The sequence below is a fragment of the Emydura macquarii genome, unplaced genomic scaffold, assembly GCF_026122565.2.
Source record: "Emydura macquarii macquarii isolate MOO-44397 ecotype Brisbane River unplaced genomic scaffold, CSIRO-AGI_Emac_v2 contig_18, whole genome shotgun sequence".
NCBI classification, from domain to species: Eukaryota; Metazoa; Chordata; order Testudines; family Chelidae; genus Emydura; species Emydura macquarii.
Genome location: NW_027130155.1, coordinates 7319151 through 7345194, shown reverse-complemented (window position 1 = coordinate 7345194; position 26044 = coordinate 7319151). Strand labels below are relative to the sequence as shown.

Here is a 26044-nt window from a genome sequence, read left to right as displayed (position 1 = left end):
ATTGGGGAAATAGTGATCAGATTTCATAGCTGCATGGTCCCATGGCTCCACTAAGAGTTCCATATGGTCATCCAAATGTTTCAACTAACCCCACTAAAAATTCCATAATGGGTTTTGTTTATAGAAAATAAAACTCTTGTACGAATTTATCCTAAAATGGCCATCAATAAACAAAGCATTATTGATTGGATCTCTAAAAATCTGTGTCATAGCCACTTTGTTATTTTCTTTTTACACTGAATAGAGATGACAGCAGTATCTAACCCTTGCCCAAGATCTAACTTTTTTTATTTAGCACAACATACATAAGGAGAGTGGGTTGTTAAATGGACATGCAATGAGTAATTAAGTTGTGTATATGTATGTGGTGATAAACAGTAATTCTTCAAACCTCTTCCCTTTTTGTATAAAACCACCTCTGTTAAATTGTTAATGCTATTACTGTGGACAGACACTTTCTTTCATGTCAAAGATGTCAGCATAAGCCTAACACAATAACAAATGACAAATGCATTATTTATTGATTCTTAAATGGCTATGTCCTTGGATGGGTTTCTTATAACTAATTTGCTTAGAGACACATCTGGTTCATGCAGACAGCATCTTTTTTAAAGGTCAGTGTTATGTTTTAAAGTTAAAGGAAGAGGAACATAACCTTTTATTTGCAATGTTTCTCTGTTCTTTTAACCTATAAACTTGGTTAATTCTCAGACAGTTCTGTCTACTGATTTTTATACCAAATTCAAAGATGTGCAATCCGTTGTTCAGTTTTGAAACCATAATAAAGTTATACATACAGAATGTACTTAACAATCAATGACTATATGTGGTAAAAAATCCGCAGTCTTTGGGTGGATGCATTTTGTATACACTAAAATATTTTTTTAAATAAATATTTAGTTAATATTAAATGTATTGCTGTATTACAAATATTACTGTTGAAGGCACTGATAATTTGATTTAGCATAAATAAGAGGATCCCATTTGTTGACAGAGTAAGCTCATTCACTGAGTTTGTTTTATTCAGATATACAGTGTATGCATGTGTTTCTATGAAGAATATTTCCAAGTAAAATCTATAAACACTGAATATTGATTTGTTGGTTCCAATAATCCTAACTCTGTGATAGGCCAGACTTGCTCTTTAACTCTTTGCACCAAGTCTTTCCTTCCCAGTTATATATACACATAGGGCCTGATCCTGCACATTCATGCTCATAGTCTTTCTTCACACAAACACTCCCAATGATTTCCTTACATTAACATTAATGCATAAATCAAGCTTTCGTTGAATAATATTTATTATTATCCACTTTGTGATTGGTACAATAAAATATAAACAAATGTTTAAAATCAGCTTGAAGTTTGCATTTGAACAGGAGGGCACAGGTATAAATTATTTAGAAACTAACACTGGCATTTTAACCTGTTTTGAATAGCTAAACACCTATTGGGTTTTTTGTTTCACCTTGCAGCATACACAAAATGTTTAATTATTTGAGGATTAATGGAGGTAGTTTATAATTAAGCTGAAGTATGAACTGATGTCATCATCTCAGTATGATGATATACATTTTTATGCCAAAGCACCTGTTGTTTTGGAAGGAAGCAGCTGATATCATTATCTGCTCAGCCAGATAGCCCAGTTTCCTGCTGCTTAAAAAATTATCTTAAGGGTTACCTAAGTTACAGAATTTACTTTTTCATATCTAGGACAGGAGAGAATGCATAAAATGACTTTACCCACAGTCAAAGACAGAAGAAAAAAAATCTATTCTACTAAACTAGATTATATTGTTAATTATTTGCTTGGAAACTATTTTATGTGATATTTTTCGTGTGTGTGTGTGTACATATGTATAATAATACAGTGATGGTCACCTCCATAAACTTCTTCTCAGGCTAAGGAGTTATGGGCACCTGGGTTTTCCATCCATCCTCTTGGCAGACCATTCCATTTAGTATAGTCATAGATCTAGGGATCTAAGAAACCTTCTGATAAAATAAATCCAACCCCTGTCACAAATAAAGTAACCCTGCAATATCTTTCCCAAAATATTATATCCAATTTGTCGATAGATACCTCATGTGTTGATGCCTCTACAATTTCCCCGGGTAAATTATTTTAGGAACTGGGTCATTAAGACTTTTTTTTTTAAACAAAACAAATATCTATCTTGAAGTTTTCCTGTTTCTGGTTTCAAGCCATTAACCCTTCTCTTTCCCTGATCTTATTTATCATTTACATTTATTTTTGAGTGCCTAAGCAATAATACTAAAGGAATGCTTAAATAATCTTTAGTAGACATCCACATGAAAAGATGCATTTAGTCACTTATATTGGTAATTGCTTCAGAATTGTTAAAAGTGCTTACTGAAATAGTTTTCCTGGAACAAACAAGCACAATGTTCCGACTGCAACCTTCATGTGAGTGGGATTTTGTCCATCTATCTGAAAGAAAAGGGGCATTGCTGCTTTAAAGGCTCCCTTGCAGAGGTGGGGCAAAGGAGAATGTTTACAGAGATGGGCAGGAGTGACAGGAAACAGTTGGGGTCAGGTAAGGAGAAGGTCACTGCATTGTCCCTCCTGCTGACTGGAAGGGGGGATGGTATTTATGCCCCATGCAATCCAGGAGAGGCCCTCTTTACCAGAATCTGGCCGGCAGCACCCACCCGCCGTTAACTTGGCAAAACAACCAGGTTTCCTTTTGATCCACTCATTGCTCTTTTCTTGGGAGGCTGGGAAGGTATTTTTCTCTCACCACTAGAGTAACCAAGGCACCTTTTTACCTTCCCCACAGCTGGTCTGGGATAAAGTGGGGGATGGGGGTGCTAGGTCATAATGTCACAACTAAATAAGTAAAACTTGTGGGGGATGTGCAGTACGGGGACTTGGTGTGGAAAGGATACTGTTATCAGGATTTGAAGGAAAGCATCCCTTATGGAAGCTGAGGAACAGTGTTTGGGACTCCTATTTGTTGTCAGGTACTTCCAGATATTTTAAGTAAATAAAGTTGTAGCCTAGTTAAACCACATCCATGGCCTTCTGTCTTTCTTTCGGCATAGACAGACAATGACGTCTCTCCGTAGGACTAGTTTTGAGGCCTATGTAATTTGTATTCTATGCAATAGATCAATGGATGTTGTTAAGCTGTTCATATTGAGCTTCAAATGAGAAGGGAACCTAAGTGAAGTAGCTTCCTATCAGAGGTGTACTTATTATGGTGTGCTTTATAATGAGGGTTATGCTAGGGATCAAATTAATATCCCAGTAGGCTACAGTGTAGTGCTGTGATCATTGTGACTTTTTGCACATTAGCTGTGTGGTTAACTTGTGTGTGTGTGTGTGTGTGTGTGGGAGAAAGGCACCTGTCTAGATATTAATGGATATTGAAAGCCGCAGCCATTGGTGCTAAATCAAGCAAAGTCTTATTCAAATTTTGTTCTCCCTTTCACATCATAAAGCTTTCCTGTAAATTAGGTTTTCAGAAAGTTATTTAATAATACAGAAAGCTATACTGACAGAATGTACAGTAATTGCCTGTGGGTATGCAGGATGTTTACAGCTGATGTATTCTAACTATGAATGCTGTTTTTCTACTTACTAGACTGCAAAGAAAGTATAGCTTGCTGTTTGTCTTGATGCCCAGCATACATATATGACCAGCGTAATGAAATGCTGACCACAGGTAACAATATACATTTCTTTTTTTCCAAATATATTACATAAAATTTCACTAAAATTTAGTTCACTAAAGAAAAATGAGACTTGAAAACTTCCCGGCTACCTGAGGCCTGGTTTACGCTGCCGCTGGCAGTCAATTGGAGCTACGCAAACTACGTAACGTCGACGCAGCCTTACTCCTTTGGGGGAGGTGGCTTACCAGTATTGGCCAAAAAGCCCATTTGGGACTGATTGAGCAAGTCTCCACAACTCGCTCAATAGATCCCACTGAATTGATCGCCGTGGAGCCGGCAGTGAAGACATACCCTCAGTAAGACTCCTTCAAGACTGAAAAATCAAATTGTGAACAAGGTCACAGTAAGAGAATATTGATGAGAACAGTTAAAATTTGTTGGATTCCTGTCGTGTTGGCATCATAAGGTACATTCTCAGGTTTTCCATAGGCAGAGATTCAAATGCCTCCAATCTACACAATTCATTACGTTGCAGGATGATTCTTGTTCCTTCTATTGCTTTGTGCCCTCTTACATCAAGGTTTTAGGCAAATTCCAATAGACTTTTGTCTACATCTTTAAAACACCCCCACATGTAGCACTACTTGATACGCTTATTAGCAGCCTCAGTAGAGAATCCAAAGGATGAATGTTCATGGATGCTAAGAGAGACACTTGAGCCTTGAGCTACACTAAATTAGAAAACAATACATTTCTTTGACAATTCTTTTTGTACAGTGTGACCCTTGCTTTACAATCTCAGAATTATAGCTACCACCATTCTCACTCTGTACCGCTGTTTCAATATCCTGACATAAGTGTCAAAATCTTATTCTACAGTTTGCTCTCCTTAGTAGGATTAACACTCTAAGGCCCCTTGCAAAAAAACCCAAAAAAACCCTGCAATTGGCAGTGGGCTTTTACTCTTTTTCCCTTGGACAAAGCCTGAATTCAATGGGCCAATGAGAGTTTTGCCTGAGTAATAATTGACTAAGTGACTACAGGTGATTTGGGATTGATCTTAAACGAATCCTGTGCCTTTTGCAGTCTCTAAAATCGTTTCTATTTCTTGTGCACCATAATTAGGTTTTGTAGCACATAAATAATCAGAATCTGAACCTTGACTATTTCATTCCAGTGCGTCATCAGTACTTAAAGATGCAGTGTGTAACTTTCTCTTGAACAGAAGCAGCTGCAACAATGTATGAATATCCAATGTAACACAGGATCAAGTACAGCAATCCACTTTCTGTTTTCTCTTTTTAGGATGTTTGTGTTCAACTTTTTTTATGAAGGGTAAAGAAGACTTTCCACATATGATATCTAAATTCTGGGACTATCTGGTATGTAACTAGATTCAGCTTCTACACCAACATGCCATTTTCCTCATCTTCTGAACTAAAAAAAAAATCTTAAACATATACATGTGGGAAAAAATGTTAACTGCAATGAGCCAGGTGCCAGATTATTACAACAGAACAAAATGGGCCAAATTCTAATCTGGTGTAAATCAGAAATTTACACCATCTGAAAGACTGGGTCAGCTTGGTTTTGTTGCATAAATTCTGTTACTGACATGTGCTTGATAATCAGGACTCTAATTCTGCAACTGGCTCTGTGTGGCCAAAACATTGTACCTGTGTGGACCCCAATATACAAACTCAGGATTTAGTTGTACAATTTGCATGAAAATGCTCTGGAAATCCCGAAATGGCCCAATTCTTTGCAGCACTTGAAGGGAGTTTCAAGATTCATAAAACCCATTACAAGGGTGACATTTTGCCACTTATACATTTTCTTGTTTTACAAATAGAAATATCTTGCATTCAATACATTAGATGTTATTTGGGCTCATATTGGTCCCTGGGTTGAGTTGAGTGTGAATTTCACCTCCCCATGCTCCAACCATGGAGTGTGAGATTTATAGTTGGTGGAGTGAATTTAATTTGGGAATTTTTATTTTTAGAGGAAAAGCAGCTATAGTTCTGTTTCCATATGTGAAAGCCTAAAGGAACTGCCAAAATATGGTGTTAGCAAAAACAAACCAAAACACAACTGACAAAAAAATCCTACCAAAACAAGACAATCCACTACATACTCTTCTCCCCCTGGAGAGAGAGGACAAGAGAACCAACCACTCATCGCATTGCATAACGCATTACTAAAAGGTGCTCATATATTGTGTGATTAAGCACAGTATAAAAACCTGAATAGAATAGAAAACAAGAGACTTAATGGCACAAGACAAGCTCCAGTTGTGGAAGTTCTGACAATTAACACCTGTGTCACTATACAAAAATATTCTCTAACATCCTATTAGTGTTTGAATCGTGATGCACGCTGACATTACAGATGGCCCAAACTGGGTCATTTAGCTAATGCCTCCACAGTTTGGGGGAGCTGGATTAATGGACCCACATCCAAATCACCCATAGTTTTTAGTTTTGCAAAAACCAAACAGTAAGCTATGGCAAAACCCAAACTATCCCAGGATTTGCTCATCTAATATGGTATTCTATTGTGCCCAGCTGACTCAGAGGTACAACTTGTACATGGGGTGACATGGTTTTGGTTCATTCTAACCTTGCTAGTTCTAATGAAGTTTGTTTTATGGAAGAATTACTATTCTGTATTATAGAGGCAAGGTGAGTGAGGTAATATCTTTTACTGTTGGAGAGAGACAAGCTTTCGAGCTTATACAGAGCTCTTCTCCAGATATGGGAAACATACTCAGGGTATCACAGCTAAATCCAAGGTGGAATAGATTGTTTGGCAAAACTACTTATGTACATTTCCCAGACCTGAAGAGGAGCTCTACGTAAGCACGAAAGCTTGTCTCTCATCAATAGAAGTTGGTCCAATGAAAGATATTACCTCACCCACCTTGTCTCTCCAATATCCTGGAATCGACACGGCTACAACACTGCATATATATATTGTACTAGGGTGATTTCCTCTCCCACAGACACAGGTAATTCTCTTCTAAAGTTGATATTTCCCTTAGATACTCTAGAACAAATTTACTGTGAAATTTCACACCAGACTGCCACCGTTCAAATACTAATATATTTTTTCACTATCATATTGGTTTGGTTACATTTAAAGTTCTTTCTGTTTCCTGAGCTGCTTATGTTCTCTTTTAGCTGTATTGTACTTGTGATCAGTGCTGGTGCACAACAGTATAAATGAGCAAAATGTTCAAAGCCTGACTTGCACTAACTTGTAGCCCACTTTATGCTGCCCCTACAAGGTAACCAGATCTCACCACCAGGCAGTTCTCTTGACATAGGGAGGCCTGTGACAGAGGCCTCGCTTCTCAGGGGGTTCCCCAGTTGGTACACTAGCTAAATCAGAGCTGACACAGGTATGTCTCCTCAAGCTAGGAATTACACCTCCAATATAAAGTATAGACACACTGTTAGAGCAGCTCCATGGTCTACTCTAGATTTATCTGAAGGCTGAATTTCCCCCCAGAAGCAGCCCAGAAGCACAGAAATGCACAGAAAGGAGAAAGGCACTTTCACCTTCCCCTCACTGCTCTTACCGGCTGCTTGGCTGCACTTCTTGAGAGGCAAGGATCAGAATCAAGTTCACAGGATTCTCTTCACCACTATTACCTCCAAGCGCCACTCCCATTGCACTTATATAAGAAAGAAAAAAATATAAGTCACTTAACTTCTGAATGAAAATTCCTCACTGCAGTTATCATTCTACCAAAAACAATTACTGACATCAGTATAAAAATGTGAAGAACAATCATGGTCTGGTCCTATATGTTTTTCTATATCTTGTGCTACTGTGCCCTGAACTACTCTCAATATTCTCACCGGAAAATGAATCCAATAAAGTGATGATTACATATCTTGCAAAGCACTTTAAAAGCAAAGATAAGCCAGCTCAGTCCTCCACTCTTCAGCAAACATTGTTGTACAGACCTGTATCTATTGTGCACTGATTGACAGCTCTGTGCCTTTCCACGGCTATTTGAGATAATCATGTGGAAAATCAGTGCCAATGACGCGTGTTTAATTGGGGTATTACCAGAAATCCTGCATATCTGTACATCACTCTGGAAGAAATCTGAATCCACTTGGAAAACCAACCAGCAAGTTCTGGCAATGGACAAGACACTCAAGCTTCACATAGCAAATCGGTGAAATATTTGATACTCAGGAAAAATGTGAGCCATTCAAATTCTTTGAGCTAAAGTAAAGGTATAGTATATGATATATTAAATAATATTTAGCTCAACAATCCATCAATAAAATATGGTTTCTTGTATGAGTCAATAATCAAGTATGATCAAAAGGCTATATCCTCAGTTGGTGTAAATTGTCTTAGCTTCGGCTGAGGAATTCATCCTAGAAAATGGTTTTTCTATTTTCTTTTCTCCCAGCAAGGCCATAACAAAAACATCAGGAACCAACCTTCCTTGCTTTTAAACTCTGAACCAGAGTAGGTTTCTGGAAAAAACTAACAGTTATTGCCCATTGAAGTTACCTCCAGCCTCCAGATAAACCCATAGAGAATATTTTTGTGGGGAGAATTTGGAGAAAAACATAGAAAGCAATGAGAAGGTTATAAAACATAGGGATTAGAAGTCTTTCAAACTACCAGTTTGGCTCAGAAATATAGATCTCAAATGAAATTGTGCTTTTGCCAACAGGCAGAGTGTTAGACAAAAATACAGTGAGGCTTTGTGCGCTGCAAAAAACCCTGAATGTTCATGAGCAGCATCAGGCATCTCCGCAAAAGTGTATTGCAGCATTATGACATTTTGGTGCTTATGAAAGCTGCTTTTGTTTTTCTAGGATATTTGAGACAACAACTAAATATGTTTAGTGTTGGGGGTGCGGATGGGGTGGGTTGGTTGAACTGTGGGTGGGTTTTTTTGTTTTTTTAGTGAATGCTGAACAACATTATTTTGGTGTTAGAGGGGAGAATATTTATGCACAGCTCTAATGAGGATGTCTGTTGTGAACCTTGGGTGGCTTGCATTCCAAAAGCATCTTGCCTTTTCTGCCGTGTGGGCATTCTTTCTAATCAAGGTCAACCTGCCTAAGTTCTAGTTTCTAGGTTTCAGTAATATTTGTTATTGTTTATCAGCAACCAGACTCTGCTAAGAAAAAATCCACCTTCAGTGAATAATGAAGTAATTTCTCACAGGGACTGCTGGGTTCCAAAATGTTCAGAACTCTACCTTTGGGTATTTAGTTGTACATAAGAAGCACATAAAATCCTACTTTTCATGGACCATAAACAAACACCCAATCCAATACTTCAGCACATTTCTAATCATAATGCAATGTGTAATGTTTCAATACACAATACAGATGTTTTTAGTCATTGTATGGAGAGGAGACAATGATGGTTAGGTATGTGTTTTCATTATAGTCACCGAATGAAATCATTATGTTTAACTTTCCTGATTATTTTCCTCATACAAAGAGAAAAAAATCAGTTCAGACACAATCCCTTCTCACTAGAAATGGGGTTTAAGTGGGCTGCAGAAGAGCCTTCTCTGGAAGTCAAAGGCATCCACTTATATTCCACTTAGTCCAGTGAAAGGTAAAAGACAAGAAGAATGTTTAAACATTCACACGCTCCCCCCCTTCCCTTGCTACTGATACATTAACCACATGGCACCACTTACTTGAAGATGAATATGAAGTACATCATGACAAGCAAGAGGAAGATTTGACCCACAGTTTATATATTCTAGAGAAAAAAATGCTCATATTTTGTTTTAAAAAATACAGTCTCATAGCTACAATTTTCCATAAAGCATTGATCTCGCCAAAAGACTACCTCTCAGATATGGGAATAACTTCCCGGTACGTGCTGGGTGGGAAACAGTTTTCCAAGCCCACAAATATTTTTGAGAGTACAAAATGTTTTCTGGTCTCAGATCAGGACAAAATGTCGAAATCTCAAATAATTGCAAACCAAAAATATGATTTTTTTTCTCAGTTCAGGTCAATTGAAACATTTTGTTTCAATAATTTCAGAATGTTTCATTTTGATTTTGACCTTTTTTATTTATACATTTTTTCAGTCTAGTTATCTTACAGTCATTTTAACTAGAAAGCTGGAATTTTGGTTAGAAAATATGAAAACAAAATGTTTTGATGATTTAGCAACTTTTTTCCTTGACATCTTTTCAAGTCAAGAAATTCATCAAACCCAGTCCTGTTTCGTGAACAGTTTCAGTTTTGATGAATTGGCATTTTTCAATGACAAAACAATTACTCAAAAAATTCCTGAACAGCTATAGGCCCAATTCACTTCTTTCTAGGACTAGCTCCAAATTACCCTGTATATGCAGGAAATGCCCTCAATTCTTAACGAGCCTTTTCCTCCTCTGTGAGAATAGGTCAAATAGATGTCTTACTACCCCAGTCTAGACCTATTCTCCGTTGTGTGCTTTAGGGGACAGAATTTTCAGTGAAATGTCTAGGTTTCTTCTTGCTAGTTTGTACTGTTTAATCTATACCTGTGAAATCAATTATCATCGGTTCTTCTTCACCTTTGACTCTCTCTTTCATCCCTCTACCCACTCCCGTCTTGTCCTTTCCTGCCAATGAACTTTTTCAGGCAAATAGACAATATTCTACAATAATGGTCCTTCTCCCTCTCATTCCTCCTTCCATTTCTATTTCATCACTTTCTTTCTTCACACCTGCCCACCTTCAATAAATTCAGTTTGCATTTCATGGAATCTGCTTATTAATTTAGTTACAAAGGGCCTAACTTCAAAAACATGTATGTTTCCAATTTCCATGATTGTGAAGGCACAGATAACTAATTTAATTAACAAATGGCCAATTTTATGTACAAATAACCCATTTGTATGTAAAATGGCAGTAAATGTGTGGGCAATTCCAGACCACAATTGCATGTGTTTTTTTGAAAAAGAAAAGATTTAGGGTTCTGGGGACAGGGCTTTGTGGGATGGGAGGGGGGAGAGAGGTACACGGGTTGACAGTGGGAAGGCAGGTGAGTGTATTGAGGAGAAAATCAGGACTATCTCCCAAAGCCATAATAGGAGAAAGCCATAGAACCAAGGGACACAAACCACGCATCCTTTCCACATGTATTCTTTTTTATTCAGTCAACATTGCTTTAAATTACAGAACTGAAAGATTGTTGTCAGGCAGGAATAAAAGGACAGTGACCAATGATACAGTACAATGCAACTTTATTTTGTTATCTTTTAAACAGATTGTGACCCAAAACCATAGGTATGGTTAACTAATAAAAGAGAATGTTTGTCGTGAGCAGTGTCTAAAGATAATATATGGTGAATAAATTAAACCATATCAAGAGGGCAATAGAAGGTCAGGAAATTCAGAGGCATATGTGTGAGAGAAAAGGTGTACTTTAAAATGAATTGGAATGGAAATGGGCACTGAAGATGCAAAGAGACATCGAAAGCTGTTCCAGATTATAGGAGAGGTGTAAAAGAGGGCACCAGCAGCAGTGAGATCATGTGCTGTGGCAGAGTAAAAAAGAGGAGAAGGAGGATTCTCCAGGTCAATGAAGTGTTCTAGAGTAGAATTGAATCTTGGAATGCAAGGAGAATTCGAAGATGGAGATGACGGTCTGCTTTTTAATCTCTGTTGTAACTACACTGAAGTCAATGAAGTTGCAGCAGGAATGAACTTGGCCTAATGTATACGTGCACATATATCCATGTGAGATGACAGGCAGCAACATTGTCCATAGGCTTAAATCTGAAGAGCTGTAGCTAGGGAAGCCATGGAGAAAAGAGTTGTAATAGTCAACAGACATGGATGAGGATTGTATCTGGGCAAATTACTTGTAGTGAAGAGTTTATTCAAAGAATTTGGCCCAATTTTTGCTTGCAAATTATTCACAAAGACTTTGATATTTACCAATAAGTTTTTTATTTAAAATTGTTTGGCAAACTCTTCATGCAAACGTATTTCAGACTACAGTTTGTTCACATGCTGTGCCCCATAGATCCATTTGTTGTTCAGTTGCGTGATTAGCCACATCACAGTACAAATATACAGAAAACACAGTCATTATTTTCTACCCCAGAAAAGGCAAGAGTGTGAAGATCTTCAACAGTGCCCCCCAAAAGCAGAAGCATTTTATAGTAGTCAGGCAAAGCTACTGAAGGTGGCAGGCAAAAAGATAAATTTCGCTGATTTCACATCACACACACAAAAAACAATCCACAGCTCTTCCTGTGTCTAAACTGCCTTCTGAACCGGCCTCTTCTTGGGGGTGTGGCCTGTGAAGAGAGCACACAGAGAAAACAGTCATATATTGCAATGCCTTACAGGCTAATTACCTTTGTTCACAATAGAGCTGGTTAAATTATTCATTCTGAGTGTATTACATACAATGAGCTTAGTTCTTTGCTTGGTATAAAAATTGTTCTGAAACCAACTTTGCTATTTACAGATTTGTTGACAACTCAATATTGCTTATGAACAGTTTAGGTGAACAAGTTTCAGGTTATAGGTTGTTCTCAGATTGTTCACTTCCTTTAGTCACTATTTATTATTTGCTGTGTATGACCTAAGTTTCATCATATTCATACTGCTACATGACTGGATGACAGAAAAATGGTAGCGAATAATGAATGATGATTGATTATTAGCAAATAACAAAAACACACAAAAACCCTAGTACACATATGAAGAACAGTCATTTTTTGCACACCCCTGTAAAAAAGAACAACAAACCATCAACCCCTGTTATAGCAAATCTCTAGGAACAGTGAATAAAAAGGAGCAAAAACAAGGTCAAACCAAGGAGACATCTAGGAATTTGAACAAACATTTAAGAGCCCTGTTTTGCAGTATTTAGCCACCTCTAGATCACAACCAACTCTCTGGACACTAAGGCTCAGTCCTACACTGCCAGCGAAATTTGGTGACAATTGACGGGAGATACACAAGCTAAGTAGAGTAGCTTGCATGTCTTCCGTCGACTTCCTAACTTCTACTTACCGTGGGGTCTTCATTATGCTGTGTCGACGGGAAATGCCCTCCCATTGACACAGCGTTAATCTTTTTGCGGGGGTGGATTAATGCCGTTGACTTCCAGATCAATTGAGCCGGCCTCCACTGCCGCTCAATTGATCCCGAAGAATCGATCCAGCAGCCATGTCTATATAGACATACCCTAATATATCAATTCAGTCACTCTATCCTATAAATTGTGCAGTTTCATTCACCTCACCTTCCACACAATCCTTCAAAAACCTCTCTGTTTATTCCCTATAAACATTTTAAATACTTTAAAATATAACTCAGGAGCTATCATGTTGCATAGTGTATCACTCAACCAACTCCACTATGTAGGCTGATTCTTCCATCCTCAATCTTATACTACATCATCTGCTTTCCTGCAAATTGCCGCTCCACCCTATCCCAGATTTCCTTCCTCATCTCCTTGGTTCATATTTTGTTTATATGTTGTCCACTATGGATCAAATTCTGATGCCTTTAACAACACTGAATAGTACCTTCTTCTCCATACCATCCCATTCAGTAGAACGACTAATTGTAATGTACTACTTAATGTGAGTAAGCGTGGCCCTTGAATTGTAAATTCTTTGAAGGAACTAAATAAATTTGATTTGGCAAACTGACAGCAAAGTGAGATATGCTGATCATGTACAACTATCTGAAGAATTTAAACACATAGGGTCAAATCTTCAGTGTAGTTCCACTGAAGGAAATATACACAGATATACTCTAGCTGAGGATGAGTCAAATACTGCCTTCAGGTATACCCACTTCCTTTAAACACAGAAAGATTAGGGTGGTCTAAAGGGGAACAATTTTAAGTAGGATAAAGGATGATATAGTTTAAAGAAAATTTTACAAAGAGTATCAGGAAAATGTCTAAGAATGAGGACTACTAAATTATGACTTTCCAGAGAGAAGTGGTAAAAGCCTCACTGCTTAAATTGTTTAAAACTAAATTGGACAAAATGCTTGGGAATATATTAAAGATCCCTATGATCCATTGGGACCAACCCTGCATTAGCAGGGGTAGAGGGACAAGGTAGCTTCAGGTCATTTCCATCACTCATTCCTATGACTCTATGGTCAAGGAATGCTCAGGTACAGGAGTAGAGAATTGTAAAGAAAGACATAGAAGAGTTTATTCTGCATTTGTAAAGAAGTCTAATGCGGGCCTTTAAGAAAACTACATTGAAACCCAGCATATAAATGGCCAGCTTTCAAACTGCCTTATTCATAAAAGAATGCTCTTTTTAAAAAACGCAAAATAATGGTAAGTTAAGCATGTATTGTAGAGCATGAATTCCTCACAATCAAAGATTTTTTTTTTAAAGTGTACCCTAGAGAAAAAGAAGCCTAGCCATCTGACAAAGCCTAGGGCACATGTAACCCCATCACTACAAATGACTGTGGAGCTTACAAAACGAGCCAGATGCTGCTCCTGGAAGGATTTCATCTATAATATCCGAACCGCATGACAGCCTATCACAACTCATGTCTGGCCTTAAGGTGTGCATCACTGGTGGAATAAGAAAGAAGAGTGAGATGGCTCTGTCCTTTTACTAACTGCGGAGTTTTACTTTTTTTCTATTTCAAAATTGCATTTGCTTTACCTGCAGACAGTGGCACAGATGGTACTGCTATAATATTCTGCTATAATAGACTGATTCATTTGCAGTGTTGCATAGATGCCCAAACACATTTTCACTTACTGGGTCTTGTTCAATTTATCTAATTTTGCATCCCGCTATAGGGCTTGATCCTGAGGCAAGCTCAGCACCTCTCTGGAGTGGGCCCAGATCTGAAGAGGGGTACATCTCCTTGCTTTGACTAGGTTATATTTTTAATATTCATTTATAAAATCATTGCTCAAGAGAAGATATTTTATACAAAGGGCTAAAATGTCTGGAAAGGCTCCATATGATATGGTGCAGCGTCACAGTCTAGACTCTAGTGCACAAGGGGTTAACTCCAGTTTCACTTTTCCCTCTTACTTGGGTGTTCTGGGAAAAGGCAACTGGGGGTGGAGAAGAAATATCTGTAGGGAGGCAGAAAATTGGGCTGCCTGGAAACACTGGGGGTAGGGTAGGGAGGGAAGAGACTGTTTTTGCTTCAATTATCTAGTTTTGGTTTATGACTGTAAACCTCACTGAGTGTTGCTGTTTTGTTTCAGCTGAGTCATCCCACCAGCTTACACTGCACTTTAAAAAATGTTTCATTAAATAATTCCCTACTCTTAAAAAATAGGCTTCTGGCTCTCTAGCTCACCAATCATCAGGCTAATTTTGCTTCCTAAAAGGAAGCAAGTATTGTCTCTTTTTAGTGAGGTTTACAAGCACTACCAGGGGGAATGTCTACATGCAATTACACACCCGCGGCTGGTGCGTACCAGCTGACTCAAGCTCACGAGGCTCAGGCTAAGGTGCAGTTTAATTGCAGTGTAGATGTTTGGGCTCAGGCTGGAGCCTGAGCTCTGGGACTCTCCGCCCGCGCAGGGTACTAGAGCCCAGGCTCCAGCCCGAGTCTGCACATCTACACCGCAATTAAATTACACCTTAGACCGCACCCCGTGAGCCTGAGTCAACTGGCAAGGGCAAGGGCCAGCCATGGGTTTTTAATTGCAGTGTAAGCATACCGTAAGAGCCACAAGGCTTACATTATGCCCCAGCAGGGGAGAAGCAGTTAACCCATACAGGGAAGCAAGAGACATCTTTGTCCTGCTTAAATAAACACCTATTGTGGGTCTGGATTTGTCAACTCAAGCAGGAAACAAATTTTAAAGTGGCAACTTCCTGAAAATATTTTAGAAAAAATAAAACAAAACAAAACAAAACAAAATAAAATAAAATAAAATAAACCTGCCTTAGTCAGTGTGGTGCCCTCTGATGGACAGGAAAGATAACCGCTCCTAGAAAGACAACTATTACTTTGTTTAGATGGGACACATGTATAATGGGACACATTAATAATGAAGACTCTTGGATTAGTGTAAATCCACCTTGTGCTGTTATTTTGTCACGTATCTCAAGATAAGTAGGGTTGATCCTTATTAGTGCATTGACTGGAGACCTCCTAGGCACATGTAGATGCCACAGGTAAGTGTTGTTGGTGATTGAGGTCTGGTCCATGCTTAGAAGTTTTTCTGGCATGGCTATGCCAGTTAGTAGTGTGAAAACATCACATCCCTAACCAACATAGCTATGCCAGCAAAAGCCGATGAGGTTATACTAGCAAAAAAGTCCTTTTACTGGCATAACTTAGCCCATTTAGGAAACTGGAATATCTCCTAGCTTCGACTAGGTTATTTCAATAGGTATTTGCTGCATCTCCACTAGGAGGGCTTGCCATGATAGCTACACCAGCAAACCGTATATAGTGGAGACAAGGCCAAAGGGACTAGCACTCTTCCCTGTGGGTCAGTGCTGAAGGAATGCTAAGCACTGTGTTGGGTGGATATACAATTATGAACATGCTGTCTTTGGATGAGGTGAATAACCAGGCAACAGGAGGATGTCATGTCATGCCCACGCAATGGAAAACTAACCCTTCCGCACAGTCTGGAAGTTCACTGGTGAACCTTTCCTTAAACTGCCCGTACTACACCATACTGAAGGAGTGGGCATGACAAATTTTTTGGTGGTTAAAAACATTGGTGGAAATTCAAGGAGTGAAATCCTGGCCCCAGTGAAGTCAATGGCAAAACTCCCGTGGAACCAGGATTTCACCCAGTGATTTTAATTCCATGACTCCTCCTCCTCTATTTTATTCAACATTTTTGGTGTCAAACTTATTTCCTTAGTAATGGCCAAATCATTGTCAACTGATGGTTTTTGGCAGCCAGTTGTAAAAGTTAGTGGTGTTTTCAGCTTAGTGAAGACCTATCTATTTTATTAAACCTTTATCACAATAGGCACTAACCAACATCCCTCTCTGGCATTCTTACCACTGATACCAAACAGTGAATGGACATGGAGGATGAGCTATTCTCACTCCTAGAGATGATCCCTCCAGAAAAGTCCTGAGCCACATCAGTGCAGTAGTGAGGAAACTTGCCCTTATGCTCCCTGTGCTGTCGGCATCTTTCTGTGGCCAGATGAAGAATTCTTTCAAACCAGCACCTTTTGCAAACACTAAGTTTGCTTTAAAGATCATAGGCCATTCCATCATTTGTAAACACTTTGTGCAACTCATAGCCAGCAGTGAGAGGCAGCTAAAACAAGTGGTGGGGCTATGAGTAATACATGGAAGCAAAGGCTGCGGGGTACCTGTAGGTCAGTCTTATACTCTGACTTGGGGACTGAACTGAAAAAGCCCCACAGAAGCCTATATTCTCTGCTCTGTGCCTCGTCCCTTTGCTGCCTGAGGTCTATATGTTGCAGGACCTGAAGGTACCCAGTGGCATCCAGGTGTTCTTCAACCTCTAGTGACTTCAGCCACACCAGGAGTCCTCAGTGGTTGCAGGAGGTACCGCAGCCTTGCGATACATCAGCCACATAACGCAGTATTGACACTATTGGTGGGACTTAGTCCTGCTGCCCCCAACTGACTAGCTGTACCTGTTCATCATCATGTATCTATTGATCAGTTTATTTTGCTTTGGTAACTTGCCTTTAACAAAGTTTCCAGTGTATGTGAAGAGAAAAAAAAACCAATCCAAGTAATGTAAAATGAAATCAAGGTTTTAATATTTTTGAGATAATTCAAAACCTGTTTAGGGAACCTTTAATATATAAAAAGCCAGTTGTGATGACAGATAGCTTAAGTAGATATCATACCCTTGCTTCCTCTCCCCCACTGCAAAATAAGCCACATAATGCATATACACATAATGGTACAGGGTTGTTTGTTATTCACTCTAGCTGATGCATCTTTGCCATGATTCATTATTCCTAACAGCTATATCAAGTGTTGCAATTACTACGCAATATAGATTTAAGCCTATAATATTTCTAGATTGGAGAGAAAAAATAATATATTAAGCGCTTGTGGTATCTTTATGTATAAGTTTGAGAATCATTAAATAGCTGTCATTCTTCCTTCCTCCTCAGCATCAATTACTCCACTCTGGTTTTACTTACTCTATTCTATATAATGAGTCCCTAGAGCATGTTTCATTGCGGGAGAATGAACACATTCTTCACTTGCGGTCAGTGGGATGTGGTTAATTTGAAATCACTTAAACTATTATATCTGTCAAGCGTGGTTATTTTATTTTCAATTCACATCAGTGTTTTAGTATGCATGTCGGTTACTGGGTCAAACTGGCAGATTAATTTCCAAGCATTCTGTTGTAATGCTCTTCATCACTGTCTTTACATGTAGACTCCTGTTGAAAGTTAATATATGCCTATTAAAATTTACTTCAGAAGAAATTTACCTTTAATATAAACATTGCTATATTTATAAGCAAAAAAAGCTATTTAATGCAAGCCAGCCCACAGTTCAGTGTAGTCCTAGATATTCTCGTGTAAACCAGGCATATCGTTCTGAAATATTTTGTCTAAATTTCCTTTTTTGAAAAAAGAAAAAGAAAAATTATTCATATACCACCATTAGATATTTTGTACCAAGTCCAGAATCTATCTAGTCTTATTTGTCATTCCTCTTTGTGTAATTTGCAGGTTTTCTGAAATCGGTACAAAATGTCTTGTTCACAAGCTAAAGAACTAAGCTCAGTACAGGCAGATTCAAAGTACAGCTCACACTGTATAAAATGTTTTATCTTTTAAAATATTATAGCTTGGACTTGCAAATAGCCAGAAATTGAAATGGTGAAATACTGACTTACACAGCTACTAATAACAAGATGTTCAGATAAAGAATTACAGGAACCACCAATGGGCTTTTTATTACAGCAATATTGTACATATTACATGAATAAATTACATTGTTGCATTATGCAGCTGCTGCATCATCAGTTTAGAGAGCATGCTGCAATCCTAAGTATTCTGAGATGCAAGCTCATTATCTCTAAATCCACTTTGGTTAGAGCCATGATATGATCCCAGCTAAACTGCCTTCACACAACATACCTATGTGTAATCAGCTACATAGCAGCTAGATAGGCTGATGTGCTCAGATGCCTAATCAAATTTACAGAGACTCCATTTTCTGTAAATCAGGCAGAATCTTTCCCTTGAAAAGGTTATTAGGAAAACTATATTACCCATAAAAATACAAATGTGTGTATGTTTCAGAACATCATTTTTTATTTGGAAGATTCTCGTACAAAAATATGCATTTGCTATAAAAACAATTCCACTGTAAGAAGAGTAAAATCTCTTTTCTGTCTGGGTTATTATGATGATGAGTGCTGGCATTTCAACACTGGCAAGGAATTTCTTCCTCAAACTCACGTGGTTGTATTCACTATTCATTATTCTATAATGCTACAAAATGAAGCAAAAGGGTTTACATTCTTTATAACTAAAAATGTTTGTCTATGTGCACTATAGTACACATCTACATATTTTATATAATGATGTCAGTATACTTGGTTAGGCAAATAACAAGCTGCCACTTTTGCTTCACTGCTTATTCTGCTAAAACTTTGTTCATTTTATTGTTATCTGATCTCCCAACCCTGTTTTATCTTCCTGTCATGCCCTGTCTAACAGCTAGGGTAATCTCCTCGCCCCATGGAAGTCAATGGGAGTTTTGCCATTGATTTCACACGTAGACTACAAGCTCTTCTGGGCAGAGGCAGTTTGCTTTGCTATTTTTCTGTACAGAACAATGGAACACAGATCCTTGGCTGCAGCTATTAGGAGCTACCATAATCATTAAGATAATAATAACGATGATGATGATGTTGGTAAATGTGTGTGCTTATGTACTGTTAATTCCCATATATCTGTGGTTTTAGAATAGAAATGGCAAGCATCAAATCCAAATTTGGGGTGCTGGTCTTTTGAGAACATGGCCTATGTCAGTGTTAGATGTCCTATATAACATAGTTTATATATTATAATACAGGTCATACAAATGGCACTGAAAGAAGTCCATGCCACCACTAGCACTCTGTACCCACTATCCTCCTCTCTGGTCAAGGACTTGCCCCACTGCTGTCAAAAAGTAGTGTTTAAAGGACAGGAAGTCTTTGAGATAATGGGGTTTTTTTTTTCCAGACATATTACTAGCACGCTATGTAAAGCACAAATATTGCACATTTAAGGAGAGGGTTTTTCCAGGCACCATCGGTATATAATTCCATTACTCTTAGAAAAATCTGGAATACTCTATGTTTTCCCATATAACTAATTATAATTCTGATTTTTCTATATCAAGTATTAACATGTTCTGTGGTATGTTTACTGTCCTAATCCTAACACCAAAGAAAGACATAATGAAACTATGTCTCTTGCACTTCTCTGGCATTCTCAGTGTGTTAGTGATTGCTGTTTATAGTCACACAGTGATCATGGCACCTGATGAATATGAGAAAACATACATGAACCCCAAATAGCACTACAGCATGAATCTATAGAAGATCTGCATTAACACTATCAAGTCATAAGATGTGGTCCTGCTGTTAGATTCATTTGGTCCTGATTTAGTCCTTATGTCTGGGAGTGAGGAATGGAAATGTTAATTCATAGTGTGTAGATATATTTCACTCTTTTCACTATGTGATTGTTTACGTAAATCACATATATTGTTTCTGTTCCCCACATCCACAAAGAGCAATTAAGAGGGCCACAGAACACTTTGGGGTAAAAATTTGTCCCTCCAAGTATTCGTGGAAAGTGAATAAATTTGGTTCAAAAAGTGAATGTATTAATATATTTGGAAGTATTCATGCAGTTCTGTTCATAAACCTGCAGAATAATGAGTACCATCCCACATTTATAAAGTGAAACTGTCAGGTACTGTAAATATTTCTAGGTTCAAACCCAAATTTACTGAAAAACATGGTAGCTTAAATAACTTATCTATTTCTTTCCAAAGTACACTTACATTTTTATCAAAATAAAGAAAAGAAAATTATGTGAATATCTATATAGCCTTTCATTGCTCTTATAAAATAAAACACTACAGAACTCTCCAGTAATTGCCCCCAGACACTTTTGTAGCACTGTGACAAGCTGCAGTGTTTTGTGTCCCTTACTTTAACTCTTATGCATCCGTGTTACTATGCAGTCTTTAATTATATGATCACATCATATTTTTCCTAATGAACAACTGGCTCAGTCAGTGGCCTATTCAATGAATTTACTCCAAAATTACACTGTGGCAATTTCAAGTAAATTTGGCCCAAATTAAGGCAGGCGCCACAGAACCCCTATGTCATTCTATACATCTCCTTTTCTTATTCACCATCCAACACCAACATAGTCACTGAGGGATTGTCCTGGCTGTTGTTTAGGTACCTGGAGGAAAGGAGTTGATGGGAAACAACCAGGGACAATCTGGCCCTCATGTCCATGTTGAATGGTGTCTGATGAATGATGCACTAGCGTTGTTCATAAAAGGCTGCAAAAATGTGTCATGCTGGCAAAGTGTTTTGTTTTTGTTTTCACTTGTTTTCAAAAGTTGTTGAACCAAATTTGGCCAAAATTTCAGAAAAATTTACTCTTGGACAGTGACTATGTTTGCAAAATTTCAGCTCTAAAATTGAAACGTTTGACAAAGTTATAAGCAAAAGAAAAGGACCCTTTAGAATGGAAATGCTTAGGCAATCTTAGCTATAGCTATTACCACACACAAGAACTAAAAAGGGGATCATCTCATTCACCACTAGGTCTGATCTTTGCTCATCTCTTCTGAATAATCCAGTAATCCAACACTCTGAGTACAATGCAAAAAAGCAAAAGAGCAGTGATAGTGCTGCAGAAAGTGAATTTAATTGCACTAGTGTAAAGCCACCCCCCTCCCAAAAAAAACCAAAACAAAACAGAAAAAACAGAGATGTTGTCAGTCACCAAAGAAAGGAAACTCGTGACAGGCAAGTTGTTTGTGGTGACTTGGATAAAGATTATCTCCTTTCAAGCTGTCGTGAGAAATGAAGACATCCCATCTGGGCCACTAATACAAAGAAAGTTGAGATTTACTGGAAAAAAAGAAAAAAAAACAGTCTGAGTAAGGGTAACAGGGGGAAATATGATTGAAAGAACAAAACATCAACACTGTTGGTCATGAGGAACAGACTGAAGGGAGATATTGCCTGCTGACCATGTGTACCAATGCCAAGCAACCTAAAAGGAAAACCAGCATCTGGGGAATGGGACATTCTTTCTCTAGATCTGAAAGACAGCAGCAGATTGTTTGTATAGAAAGAAAAGGTGTCAGCAGAAAGGAGGAGCATGCACACATGGAAACATTTGCTCTAAGAAGCCACTTGAAAAACAACCATGGAGATGAGTGGAAGAAACATCTGTGCAACATGCAGCAAGACCACCACTAGTGCAGCTGGGAAGAGGTGGGAACAGAGGGGAATATATAAGCAAGGTTGGACATCGCTCCTTGTCAAAATGACATGACAAGCTGTAGGAAAATGTTTTCGGTACTTTCACAAAAATCCACCATTTTGTGGATTTGTGAAAACAAAAAAATGTGTTCTCCTTATGGGGGAGTAAAAAAGGGTATTTTTGTGAGAAATTACCTCAAGTCAGTAACTTTTATATTTAGCAAGAGACAGTCAGATTCCTGTTCATTAACCAGAATTAGTCAACAAGTGAAATCTGTAAAAAGAAATCGTAAATTTCAGTGATATGCTAAAAACTCTGTCTAAGATCTAAGAGTGGTTTCCTGTTCGGTTTGCTTCCAGTGAATTTATCCCTCCTCATAATAGCCCTGACTCTGCAAAGACTTAAGCATGTGCTCAATTTTACACACTGCAAATAGTCTCCTTGGCCTTAGTGAAAGGATTCACAGAGCACAAAGTTAAGCATATGTGTAAGTCTTTGCAGGATTGGGGTCAATGAGAGCAAATGTGATATGTGCCAGCAAGGATGAAGAAATCTACACCTGTCTGTAGTCTGGCCTCAATTTAGTTGTTCTCAGTGTCTTAGGCAAGCACAAGAATGTCAAATACTTCTGACCAAGATGCACATATCTTCAGCCTCTCTTAATGATGCAAAATAACCTTTCCCTGCACCAGCTGAAAAAGCATCTGTCAGGTGAAATTCCACCCTTTGTGTATTTGCAATATTCTTTATACAAAGTCGATCCATTAATAACTTTTCAGTACTGCAGAAGGTACTAGGTACCTAGGAGAAGGTAATAGGAGAAAGGAGCCCCATCTATATCCTCCAACTATTGTGGAGGATGGAAAGTCCATGTGCTATGCTAAGACCTCTTACGGAGATCACATATAAGATGAGTCATAATGTTACTGGCTTCTACCAGCTCATCCCTCCATTTGCTTGCTGCCAGAAAAACAATTTATGGAATGTGAAAGCTCTTTGAAGTGACTGATAATCTTGCTTTTTCTTAAACACACTGAAAGGAGACCCTATTATAAAGTAAATCAAGGCACATGAGAAGCATACACTTGCTACCTTGTTCAGATCCCTGATCTAAAGACAAGGCACACTCTTTTACCTCATAAGAGAAGTGCCTTCATTCTTACATATAAGGTTGTCACCTGATCCTAAGAGAAGAACAGTGAGAAAGAAGATAGTATAATATTAGGAGGCAAAGTGAGAAATACTGCGTGAAGAAAAAATAAGTATTTTGAAAAGTGTTGGAAATGAACTCATATTTCGTTTTAGGCAATATATTTTTCAATTACCATTCCCACCACCCTAAAATTGATATTATTGAAAATGTAACATTTCCATTTTTTTTTCATTTATGAAAACCAGATTTTTGTAAATGAAAAGTTTTTATAACCATTTTATTCATGTTTTAATACTATAAAAATAATTAAAAGGCACATTTTTTGAAAAAATTAAAAGTTTTTATAATGTTGACAATTTTTTATACTAGATTTTTTTCTTCTTCCTTTGGCAATTATGATTTTTCCCTACAGTACATTCTAATTCTCTTTAAACAATTTATATTATTTTTTATCACCTCAATTCCTTAATATGTTGGTTTTTGATTTACAGAGAAAGAGTACATGAAGTAGCTATAAAGAAATCCGGAAACAAATGACATGTCTACAGAAATAAGAAAACTTAAACACAAAGGTTTTCATCTGGGAGGTGTTCTAGTTAACTAACATGCACACAATGTACTAACTTTATTTGATAGTTTATCATCACAAAAAATCATTTCTTATGATAATGCAGCCTTCTTCCTTGAATTACTTGTTAATTAGGTTTAATTATACCACCAAATAATTACTCAAAATCTGACCTTTTCTAACAAAAGTCAGGCAACAAAGATGTAAGTGAAGCACAGAAACTAAACAATAAGCTTCCTTATTCCTTATAACAATAACCAAGATTGCTATGGTGATTTTTCCCCCATGTCGAACAGTTGGCTAAAACATCATTATTTACATTACCTTTCATCAGTTTCTGTTTTATGGATTACCTTCCCCTCAGAACCTCAAAGAAGGCTAGACAATTGAAAACGTACTGTAACTTTGCCTGTATAACTGTTAAGCTGTGGGATCCATCATTAGGAAGATACACAGTGAAGTTCATGTCACTTAGAACTCTAGACAATGGCTGTAACTCATTAAAATCACAATCATTGGGACATGACTCTTGCCTCAGCAGAGTTATATATTGCCTTACTCATCTGAGGGATATTCTGAATGTCTGGCAACGCCAACTATTTTTTACATGCACTGGACCATCCCTCCAAATAGCCGATTAAAAAGGGCTGCTGCTTTCTGGAAATTAAATAGTTTAGTGTAGCTGGAGTAGGGAGTTCAAACTCTGGTATTTGCCAACCAGAAAAATCTGTTTATTTCCCTAGCATTCTTGGCCTTTTGCCTTGGTTCAAGGCAAGGATTGTCAAGAGTTAGCTCTGGAGATAAGTTTTATGGCTGAAGGTCAGGCCAGGTTTGATTTTTGTCTGGTTGTGCATGGTGAGAAGCTCTGTTTAGCTCAAAAGCTTGTTTCTTTCACCAACAGAAGTTCATCCAAAAAAAGGATATTAACTTACCCATCTTGTGTCTCTAATATCCTGGGACCAACACCGCTACAACAACACTGCAAACAACCATGGTAAGAATGTGCATGATCATTTTGTCATATGAGGTATTCTTTCTACTAAGTCCTGTAAGATACTGAATAGATCCTGGGACATCAGTGCCAGCTGAAAGCACTCAGCACTTTGCAGGACCAGCTCTTTATATTTTTTCTAGTCTAGCTTCACAGAATGCAAGTTCTTTTCCTTATCATTAGAGCTGTTTCACATTTAGACCATTCAAGATTTCAAATTGTGGCTTCATTTTGAATTGGAACAAAACCCGAAAATTTTGAAATTCTCCACCAAGGAAATTTTTGAGAAAAAAAATTGATTTGAGTTGATCAAAATATTTTGTTTGGATTTTGACATTTTATAAATTTGTGTTATATTACAGTGTATGATACAAAATGGAAAAGTCATTTCAAAATGAAAAATCAAAACATTTCATGCTGAAAATGCAGAATCAGGACTTTTCAACATTGTTGGAACTCTTTTTTTTTTTTTTTCTGGTTTTCTTCTAAAAGAAATTCCTGTGAAATCAACCCAACTTTGCAACTTGTTTCAATTTTGACAGCTTATTCAAACAAAGCATGGTTCTATCAAAGTTTGTCTGAGCAGTCTACTCAGTGATAGTTTATTGTTCTGATTTCCTATTTACCAGCACCAGCCTAGCTTATACCCATGCTCCTCTGCCTTCAGGCAAGTTCAATTCCTTTTTTGGATTCGCTGACACATTGTCTTGCCACCCTGAAACATCCCTGAGAACCTGATACTTTGCTAGACATATCCATTGTTTTCTAGCATACTTTTGTGGATGCACTCAGTGCTTACGATTCTTTTTCAGCAACTTAATTTCTTAATGTAACTTAATGTAAACTTAATTTCCACAGCCTTCTGGTTCAGATAATAGGCATTTGTGTATTGCCGGAGTATGGTATGTAGCCCCACAAACCAGCTTGTTGTGCAGTGTGTCATTTAACACACCTTTGAATTCAAAATGTTCAGCAAACCACAGACTGTCAAACCATTTCTACCTCTGCTTGGCCTCTTATTAAACCGCAATTTTTCAGAGATCACCAGCTGCTTTCAAGCAAAAAGCGAATGAAGTACTTTCTCAATCTCTGCATATATTTTTGTTACTGGTCTGTTTGATTGCAACAGACTGTGTAATAGGGTGAAAGTTTTACCTACGATCATACTCACAATCAATCCAGACCACCAGTAAGACTTTGTAGCTGCAATATATGTCAGATGTTCCGTTCTGGAGCTCCGCT

The 26044-nt window shown here is 37.8% G+C and overlaps 1 long non-coding RNA gene across 3 annotated transcripts in view; it reads right to left on the bottom strand.

Annotated features, from left to right (window-relative positions):
* Positions 1 to 11575: 11575 nt before the first annotated feature.
* The window catches only part of LOC137147827 (uncharacterized), a 205957-nt gene continuing 191488 nt past the window's right edge, over positions 11576 to 26044 (bottom strand). For all 3 annotated transcript variants that reach the window (XR_010918389.1, XR_010918386.1, XR_010918379.1), the window contains exon 3: positions 11576 to 11938. This is a non-coding gene — a long non-coding RNA (uncharacterized lncRNA). The remainder of the gene's footprint in view (positions 11939 to 26044) is intronic.